This window comes from Mytilus edulis, chromosome 9 (assembly GCF_963676685.1).
Source record: "Mytilus edulis chromosome 9, xbMytEdul2.2, whole genome shotgun sequence".
Taxonomy (NCBI): domain Eukaryota; kingdom Metazoa; phylum Mollusca; class Bivalvia; order Mytilida; family Mytilidae; genus Mytilus; species Mytilus edulis.
In genome coordinates, this window is record NC_092352.1 from 67,164,529 (window position 1) to 67,174,078 (window position 9,550).

At 32.1% G+C, this 9,550-nt stretch overlaps 1 long non-coding RNA gene across 1 annotated transcript; it reads left to right on the forward strand.

Annotated features, from left to right (window-relative positions):
* The first annotated feature begins 1,672 nt into the window (after positions 1 to 1,672).
* On the forward strand, positions 1,673 to 7,168 carry LOC139488841 (uncharacterized). Its single transcript, XR_011656093.1, has 3 exons — positions 1,673 to 2,017; positions 4,026 to 4,224; positions 6,778 to 7,168. It is a non-coding gene; the product is annotated as an uncharacterized lncRNA (long non-coding RNA).
* The last annotated feature ends 2,382 nt before the right edge of the window (positions 7,169 to 9,550 follow it).

Consider the following 9,550-nt stretch of genomic DNA (forward strand, 5'->3'; position numbering starts at 1 on the left):
TATAACAATTAAACAAAGTAGGACTTAAACTGTCCCCTTGTCTTACACCTCTAATTATTGGAAAAAACAAAGAGTGTTCATTGCCAATCTTCAGTGCAGACTGGGATAAACTATACATGTTTTTCAAAGTAGTATAAAATTTCACACCAACACCATCATTTATCAATTTATACAACAGGCCATTATGCCAAACAGAGTCAAAAGCACCACGCAAATCTACAAAACAAGCAAACAGCTTTTTCTTATTTTTTTTCAAATATTTAGTGACAAGAGTTTTTAAAATAAATATGCTATCAGATGTTCTGTGATTTGAACGAAATCCAAATTGATGACTGGAGAACTTATTTTCGTAATGCTTTACTAGTCTTTTATTCAAAATAGAGCTATATAATTTTGCTAGACAGTTTAAAATAGAAATGCCTCTATAGTTACATATGTCTTCTTTATCTCCAGACTTATGGATTAAAACAATAAATGCTTTTCTCCAGCTGGTGGGGTAAATACCAGATGATAAAATAAGATTAAAAAGTTTAACTATGGCTGTAACTGTAACAATGCTACTATATTTTATAATTTCATTAGATATTAAGTCAGGTCCAGCGCTTTTCCCTGATTTTAATTCTTTTATACAGTTCTTTACTTCTGATATTGAAAATGGACTATCAGTATAAATATTATGTTCTAAAGTACTCTCAAGCATATTTAAATCTTTTTTAACTTTTTCTTTAAAAGAGTTATCATATTTTTCAGCCTTACCAAGATTTTGAAAATGTTCTTCATAGTTATTTAATTTAATATTTGAACAATCATCCTGTTTAGTGTCTTCATTTTTTAATTTTTTAAGGAGTTCCCAATATTTTTTGGGGTCATTTTCTTGCAAATTTGTTAATGTTTCATATAAGTTCTTTTTAAATACAATTTTCTTTCTCTTTACTAATTTTTTAAGTTTCTTAGCATGTGTAAAAAAGTTACATTTTAGCTCTAAATTAAATGGTTCTCGTCTCAGTTTAGCTCCTATTGCTTTAATAGTTTTTTTAAGATCACGTACTTCATGGTCAACCCATGGTTTTCTGTTTAGTATTTTTTGTTTAACTTTTTTATATCTTACAATTTTACATGATTTATTTGCTAGGCCCTCAAAAATATTTTTTATATCAGAAGTTGCCTTTTAATAAAATTCACATAACGTGTATATAGTGTTGAATTGTTTATTAAAATGTTGCGCACAATCTTGGCTGATATGCATAAAACCATTATATTTCATGACACTGCATGAAAAAGAAATTGACTTATCGCATAATACCAGAACCAGAGACATATATATTGTATCTAATATCTCTGCCAGAACTAAAAAATAAACTACAGTAAGTCCACATACACATAAGAGGGTATGGATGTGAATTAACAAAATAGAGAACAAAGGACAAAGAAAAAAAAGGAATAAAGAATAGTGAAAGAAAGAGAATAATGGAAAAAAGTGTAAGTTATTAAAAATATAACTAAAACAAGAATGTGTCCCCAGTACACGGATGCCCCACTCGCACTATCATTTTCTATGTTCAGTGGACCGTGAAATTGGGGTAAGAACTCTAATTTGACATTAAAATTAGAAAGATCATACCATAAGGAACATATATACTAAGTTTCAGGTTGATTGAACTTCAACTTCATCAAAAACTACCTCGACCAAAAACTTTAACCTGAAACAGGACGAACGAACGGACGAACGAACGGAGGCACAGACCAGAAAACATAATGCCCCTCTACTATCGTAGGTGGGGCATAAAAAGAAGACAGAAAAAAGACACCCCTCCGAGACGAGCCTTACATGCACTGTTATTACCCAAGGTTAATTTTACGGCGGCTCATTTTATTTTGGCTTAGAAATAAACATAATTGACAAGTTTCCTTCCCCTGCATTCTCGATCCCACATGTAAATAGCACGGTGATTTCAAAAAGACATTGATACATAATTACAACACTTGCCGTCAGTATTTGAATATATTGATTAAGAAGGTATAGAAGATTAATGCACGCACACTATTATCCACCACTGGCCTAAATAGTTAGTCCGCAAACAACGAGGGTCATAAAAACCCAGCACTTTGAACACAGCCACCGGCATGGTGTGAATCTGAAAGCTTCCCACTATATAGATCCATTTCTACCCATAGAAAACTTTTGCCTTTCATTTATCAAAAATGAAATATGTTGATATTAATGGTATATAAGAATTATTGGGGGAATTCAAACCATTCCTATTGTAAGTGATAAAACTAAATTTATATCAGGGTGATTGAAATGAGGAAAAAAAAGGGGGAATCAGGAGTTCAGGGCCCCCTGTTTAGGAAAAGAATTGGTTGATTATATATGGAATCACTGAGTCATGGCAGGAGCAGGCCCCTCTTAGGCAGTCGGTGGGCCCCACTTATGAAAAATTCTGGATCCACCACTGTGGTCATGGTGGTCTTCAGTTGTATTATCTTTTAAAAAAAAAATTACACCTGTATAGTGTATATTCTTTAGTGTAAATCAAGGGAAAATACTGTGAACTATCTGTGCATTGGGGCTTATTAAAAGGTATTTCGGGGGGAAGAAAGAAGGGAGGGTGAGTCCATGGGAGGTAATCCCCACCCCTTTCAATTTGAGAATATGCTATTATCTTGTAAACGGTCCAGATCCCCATCCCTAAACCATATATATTCTTGAATGGGACGATAAAACAAATCAAATGAGATTAAAAGGAGGTCTTTGGGGGTTACCCCACTCTGTTCAATTTGAGAATGTGCTATTATCTTGTGAACGATCCAGATCCCCACCCCTAAACCATATATATTCTTGTCGGGGACAATAAAATTAATAATGAAATAAAATAAAAGTGAAGTCCCACCCCCTCTAGTTTGAAAACTTGTAAACGGTCAAGATCCCCACCCCTAAACCATATTTATATATTCTTGTATAGAACAATAAAACAAATCAAAGGAAATATAGGGAGAGTCCATGGGGTTCACCCCCACCCCCACATGTTTGAGAAACTTTTAAATGGTTGAGATCCCCGGCTGTCATCCAGTGGTTAGGTGAAAAAATTTCAGGATCCCTGATCCCCACCGTCAAACCATATATATTCTTGTATGAGACAATAAAACAAATCAAATGAATATAGGATCATCCCCTTTGTCTTGGGTTGGGAACCCCCCTTTTTAAAATAGCTGGATCCGCCCCGGCATACCATCTAGCTAGCTATAAAGGCTTTAAAAATATGAAATCAAACAAGGAAATTAACAGTGTAGGCAACTGTTTTGAATTTAAAAAAAAGTCTTTTACATATATATATAACAATGTTAAATTTTTTGTGCATTTATTTTTGCTTATCGTATTTTCAATAATAGACAAAATTGCATGATTGAATATTGTAATTTAAGAAAAATCAGCATACATGATATAAAATGGGAAGTGGAAACTGGGAATTTGACAAAGAGACAACAACCCAATCAAAGAGCAGACAACGGCCGAAGGTCACCTATGGGTCTTCAATGCAGTGAGAAAAATTCGGCACTGGTCTTCAGCTCATAAATATGTATCAGAAATGAAAACGAGATACAGCTTTCAGTTGTATTAATAAAAACCTCACAATAAGTTCTGAATATCAGAATATACAGTATTGCAAGATTCTCTCAAAATGTACACATAGAGCTGAAAAACTGTCAGTGACTGTAAAATTAATCATGCTTACATTAAAGTCCATGGAGTCCATCTTAATATGCATACTCTCGTACAAAGGAATATAAGTATGCAATAGACATCAAGTTTTCAAAAATAAGAGTATCTATGCCATTAATTTACGACAAGATCTTAATCAAGTAATAATTTCGGTTTGTTTAAATATTTCGGAGGTTAGTATGACCTCCTCTTTGGTGATGATGTTTTCGTTTTAAAGTTGGGAAAATTGTTTGTACATGTACCAACAAAAATAAAAACACAAATTCAATCTAGAATTATGTTTTTATCATTTTTTTATGTTTAGGTTGTCAGCAAGATGAAAAGGACAAGTATGCAGTTCAAAATTCAAAATGTGGATAAGTTGAGGTTCTAGGTCTTACCTTTGCAGATTTTCATATTTTGCATGAATGAATTCAAAGGTTATATGATGGACAGCAGAGAAAGAAAAAAACAACTTTTCAATTATCCTGCTCCTGGATAAATGTAAAACATCTTGTTTTTCGGTAAGTTTTATGCTCTGTTTTGATAGTGTTAGTGCATTCATCTTTCCAGTCTTTCCTCTAAATTGTAAGTTTTTGGTGAGTGTTCACCATGAATTTCAGTAAGTAACTTGTGGATTTACATGTATATACTCAAAATTTAGTACTAATATTAATGGGATTTTAGCATGACATCCTGCCAAATGCTTGTTAATCATGTTTATGTTCCAGAACAAACAAGTATTTGGACTGTACGCATACAGTCTGCCCAATTTTAAGAAGTTGGTCAAGTTTATTACAAACAAATGTACAGTACAGATCAACATAACTGAAATCTTTAATAGATTAATACAAAAAGTTTAATTGCAGTTAAAATAAAAACACAGGTTTGGTTGAGCTGGTACCAGACAGTACAAGTATACTTAAATGGTCTGACTGTACACATATGGTGGGACTGTAAGTTCTGGACCATAAAAGTAAGATCTGAATACTGATATGGTCTGGAACATTTATACATGTCTTAAAATTAATATCAAACACATTGGTGTTTTTGAACTTGGTAATAAGTTATGTGATAGAACTATAATGTTTTGGGATATCAAAATCAGAAATATCCCATTTTTACTTTTAATAAAGAAGAAGATTATTGATGTATGTTTAAATGTATATTAAAATGAGACAGCAAGCCAACAACACAAAAAAAAAGGATAAAACATACATATTTTGTTTGTATCAATGTTATAATTTCCAATATGTTCAAGGTATTTTTTCATTGAAATAAAACACAAATTGAAATCTGTCTGAACTTCAAAAGCTTAAAGAAATATTGTTTCTGTTGTCTGCATTTTGTATAATATATTGCAAATTCTTGTGAATAATGGAATGTTATTATAGTTGTCTAAAGTTTTAACTTTTAACAGGGGCGTAGCTACCTAAGGCTCGACTAGGCACGTGCCTATACAAAAATTTGCCGATTATACCCCTTTTGGAAAAAAAACCAAACATTTTAATTCTAATGCGTATTATTGCCAAATTAGGGAACTTGACTCCAGAAATAGCAAACAAAATTTACAACTCTTACCGTTCGGATTTAGGTGAAAAAAACAGAATTTGAAGATGAGATAGCATGATGAAAAGCCCGTTGGCGTATTCGTATTGAAGACAACAGACCAGATAGACTTCTTCGTGTCCTTAACGTAACAAACGCCGATTTGTACCCTTCAGTGTATAGGATTATTTGGATTTTTATTGACAATGCCTGTTTCATCGGCAACTAGTGAAAGATCCTTCAGCGCGATGAGACACGTCAAATCCTACCTTAGTCCGAGATTACTCTGACGTTCAACGGCTGTTTTGCCAGACAAGATGGGCCGTGGGACGGCCCTAGCTTGTCTGGCAAAACAGCCGTTGGACGTCAGAGTAATCTCGGACTAATCCTACCTGAGATCGACAATGGGAGACGAGCGACTTTCAAATCTATCTCTTCTTCATATCCACCGACACCTCAATGTTGATGTTGATGCGAGTATAACTGATTTTATCGGCAGAAAAAACCGCCGACTTGACTTTGAGTAAATGTATTTGTTTATGAAACTGTATCTGAAAGTTATTCATAAAAGTTCAGAAATATTAAATTTGTTTAACCATTTTTTGCCAAAATTTGAGTTAAAAGATTCGTTCAAAAAAGTTGAAAATCTTTTCCTTTTCTCACCCTCTGTGGGCCTTAATCTAAAACTAGTCTGATATACACTGGGCTATTGTAATTATTTAATTTGTTTTTCCAGATTTTTGTTTGTACTACGTTAATTCAGGTGTTAAGGTAATATTATTCATAATTCTTCGAACTTTTCTTCATGAATATTATCATGATAAAAACCAGTAAATATGATACTTTTGTACACAAAATTATGCAACTAAAATGCTGAAAACCGTTTTCCGTCGGGGGCCCTGAACCCCCTACCATGGCTCCGCCCTGGAGTTGCAGGGGGCATTGAGCGGCCCCCAGACCCACTGCCGATTTGTGCCTACAGTTGATCTGAAACCTAGCTACGCCCCTGTTTAACATTGATCTTTATACTGTAAAATTCATAAATTATTGCGTGCATTTATTATTGCGATTCTGTCATTTTAGACTTAAATACGATTTTAAATTTTACGATTTTGAAAAATCCTGTTTAATCCATATAAAATATTTCATAATACGAGTTTAAATTATTGCGTTTACAACTCCGTTGCATTTTTCGCAATAAAAAAAAACTTGCATTAATTACGAATTTACAGTATATATATATATTATGTATATAACTTGGGAAAATACCCAAATTTTATAAAGAAGAATAAATTAATTGATTGTTATATGGTATTAGAATAGGAAGATGTGGTATATTGCTAATTTGACAACCCTCCATCAGAGACCAAAGGATGTAGGCCGTTAGCAACTGATGACACTGGACAACCTTTAACAATCAGTAAAATCCATACCGCATAGCTATTTTTATTGAAAATCATATTATTGCTACATGTATGAAAACAATTTTGTATAATCCATTACTTTAGATTTTATTGGTTCTTTTTCAGAAGGATTGAAATTCACCACCTAAAATAAATGGAGAAAACATAGAAACAAGACCAGAATAAATTCAAAGAAAAAAGTTGGATCAGTTATTATTTTCATCACTCAGTCAATGATTTGAAGTTCTTTTAAATTCAAAAAAATATTGAAACCACAATAATGTCAAAGTTCTGTGCTGAATGTCCAAAAAGTGGACTATACCAACAAACAATGCTGGATGATAAGAAACTATTAATGTTTTGTGTTGAGGGATATTGTGAAAAAAAATAGATTTACTTAAATAGCTACTAGTATGTTAAGCCTAACAATAGAGTTTTTATTGATTTCAAATGGCAAATAATTGTGTTTCAAGAAAGTATTCTATAATTCATGAATAAACATATATTGATACTTACATTATCTGCTTTGTTGTTTAAAAGTTTAGTTTTGAACAGTTAAAGAACAATATGCTAAATTAACATTTCCCAAGAAAAAAAGATATTCAATTAAAAAGCTTCATCTTATAATAATTTACTACCAAATAGAATACATTGTAACATACACATTACTGTTTATTTATATCTATATATTTACAATTAGAATCCCATAGGATTTTAATTTGTCCCATGGGATATTAAAAATCCCATGGGATAATAAAAATCCCATGGGATTTTTTTTGTCCCATGGGACAACAAATATCCCATGGGACTACAATAATCCCATGGGACAAAAAAAAATCCCATGGGATTTAACCAAAATCCCATGGGATAATGGTAAATCCCATGGGATTTTGCCCTGTCCCATGGGATATTGAAAATCCCATGTTTTTATAATTCAAATTGCAAAATAAATATGAAAGTAACTGTAGAAAACCAATGAAATTATTGAATCCCATGTAATTCTGCACATTTTGGTTATATACATGATATTGTAGCTCTTGTTTGAGGCGGCGGCGGATTTGCAAATGAGTGTTTTGCAAATTAAAAGTGTCCAGTGTTTAATTTACGAAATGTGCGTCTCGTCTTGAGTAACACATTACAGCATTGTATCTTTGATTTGTTTTCACACCGAGACTAAACATTGTCAATAAGTTACTCATAAACTATCAAAGATCAGCTATGAACATCATGTTCCCAAAACAAAAATAAAAAACCCCACTAAGACCTTGCATAAGACAATCACTGAACACCTTCCTGACCCAACACTGTATATTGACGAATATGATCATGATAGTTTACATGTATTGACAAAGCCAGATATATTAAATGTTTAAGCTATTAGAAATAATTGACAATCTGCTTATAACGAGATCCTTTTGCATGTACGATATAATCATCTTTTGTTTGTCATTAAAATATCGTCCTCAATATGCATGCGATAATTGCTATTGGAATTTATTGACTGATTAATAAAAATATATCATTTTTAAGTGTTATGACGTGTTGCAACTAATTATCAGCCTTATATTTGACTATCTGTTTTGTATCAAATATCAATTTCATGTACTGTAAATCTAATGAAATACGGACAAGCGTCACTACCTACTAAATCAAGTCAGAATAAATTGAAAAGCACCATTTGTGGTAAAAATAATCAACAGATGCAAACCACAACTGTTAAAATGCAATGAAATCTAACCATAAACGCAATGTTTGTTCTATTGAATTTAGAAATTGCTGATATAAGGATTTGAAAAAACTTAAACATAACAAATCAACATTGTTCGCTCAATTAATCTTTATTTTCCTGAAATTAAATTTGCTTCTGGCATTATTTCATAACAGTATACGCAATCAGAAATAACGTCTCCCTAGAGTGCGTTTTCTTACAATGACGCATAAATTTGTTTCAGCAGTAAAATATTGTCTTGTGGAAATCATGGTAGTTACGATACACTTTATAATTAAATGTCCACTAAATTATTGTTACAAAAGATTATAGAACAATAACAAGTTGCTTGCTAAAGTTATTTTGAAGTATTATCTTTGCTTTTCTTTTGAAAGGATAATAAACTTTCTTCTGCATTAGAAACTCTCATGAATGAAGTCGGTAATTCAAAAACCTGCATTTTCGTCATTGTGCTATGGTTATTCTTTTACATAACATTAGATGATGTTACTCATTCAGGCCAAATAAAAAAAAGATTGTAATAAAATACAATTCAGTTAAAATTATTAATTTTGTCTTAAAGCTTTCAATATTGGATCATAGAACTACGGTTGAATGAATTGAAATATTGAACTAGAAATAAAAGAAAAAACAGATTTTCCATAAAGGGTCATCTATGAATAGGAATCTATGACAAACGGGATGATTACTATTATGAAAGAATAAATTTCCAACACCTTAGCAGCAACATATCAACATTACCTGCATATGGAATATACATTTCGAGCTTGTAGCTGTCAATACGACACATAAAACGTCACTTACGGTGTCAGAGAAAAAAACCCACATGAACCAAGGTTAAGTCAGAAACGTCTCGTCCTTTTTCCCAAAAAGTTAATTGGAAGATACAAAGACCTTGTTGATAAATATTCTATATCAACTTTACAAATGAAACATGCTTGTCTTGAATAATAAATTCTAGGTACTGACGTTGTTACATTGTAAGCATCTTGATTACGTCTTATAGTGTTTATAAGTGTCTTTGCATATTGTTAACTTTAACTGTTGAGTCCATTTGTTTTTATATACTTTTGGCTTGGCTCGGTTTTTATATACCCCGCCATTGTTTAATTCTTCTATTGTCATTTTTTGTATATTTGTTTTTCATTTTTTTATGAACTTTGTCTATAG